This window comes from Bison bison, unplaced genomic scaffold (genome assembly GCF_000754665.1).
Source record: "Bison bison bison isolate TAMUID 2011002044 unplaced genomic scaffold, Bison_UMD1.0 scf7180017864384, whole genome shotgun sequence".
Classification (NCBI taxonomy): domain Eukaryota; kingdom Metazoa; phylum Chordata; class Mammalia; order Artiodactyla; family Bovidae; genus Bison; species Bison bison.
Window position 1 is genome coordinate 14225210 of NW_011494956.1, and position 1132 is coordinate 14226341.

The 1132-nt window shown below is 42.2% G+C and overlaps 1 protein-coding gene across 4 annotated transcripts in view; it reads right to left on the reverse strand.

Moving 5' to 3' along the window:
- The window catches only part of NCK1 (NCK adaptor protein 1), an 85700-nt gene that overhangs the window by 16429 nt on the left and 68139 nt on the right, over positions 1 to 1132 (reverse strand). The gene's annotated exons all lie outside the window — the stretch shown is intronic.

The window sequence follows — 1132 nt, forward strand, 5'->3', positions numbered from 1 at the left end:
CTGAGGTTATTGATATTTCTCCCGGCAATCTTGATTCCAGCTTGTGCTTCTTCCAGCCCAGCGTTTCTCATGATGCACTCTGCATACAAGTTAAATAATCAGGGTGACAATATACAGCCTTGACATACTCCTTTTCCTATTTGGAACCAGTCTGTTGTTCCATGTCCAGTTCTAACTGTTGCTTCCTGACCGGCATACAGGTTTCTCAAGAGGCAGGTCAGGAGGTCTGGTATTCCCATCTCTTGAAGAATTTTCCACAGTTTATTGTGATCCACACAGTCAAAGGCTTTGGCATAGTCAATATGTTTTCCTGGAACTCCTCTTGCTTTTTTGATGATCCAGTGAATGTCGGCAATTTGATCTCTGGTTCCTCTGCCTTTTCTAAAACCAGCTTGAACATCTAGAAGTTCATGGTTCACGAATTGCTGAAGCCTGGCTTGGAGAATTTTGAGTGTTACTTTATTAGCGTGAGATGAGTGCAATTGTGCGGTAGTTTGAGCATTCTTTGGCATTGCCTTTCTTTGGGATTGGAATAATAAAACCAAATTAAACCAAACCAAAAAAAAAAAAAAAAGGAAAATAAGTGTTGATGAGGATATGTAGAAACTGGAACCCCTTTTACACTACTGGTCAAAATGCAGAATCGTACAAATGCCAAGGGAAACAGGTGATGGTTCCTCAAATGTTAAATACAGAACTACCATAATTCCACTCCCAGGTATATACTCAAAAGAACCAAAAACAGGAATTAAAACAAATACTTGTGTACAAATGTTCACAGCTTCCTAGTCACAATAATCAAAATGAAGAAACCACCCAAATGTACATCAACAGATGGATGGATAAACAAAAACGTGGTATATACCCATATAAGGCAACATTCAGTTCAGTTCAGTCAGTTAGTCGCGTCCGACTCTTTGCGACCCCGTGAATCGCAGCACGCCAAGCCTCCCTGTCCATCACCAACTCCCAGAGTTCACCCAAACTCATGTCCATCGAGTCGGTGATGCCATCCAGCCATCTCATCCTCTGTCATCCCCTTCTCCTCCTGCCCTCAATCCCTCCCAGCATCAGGGTCTTTTCCAATGAGTCAACTCTTCACATGAGATGGCCAAAGTATTGGAGTTTCAGC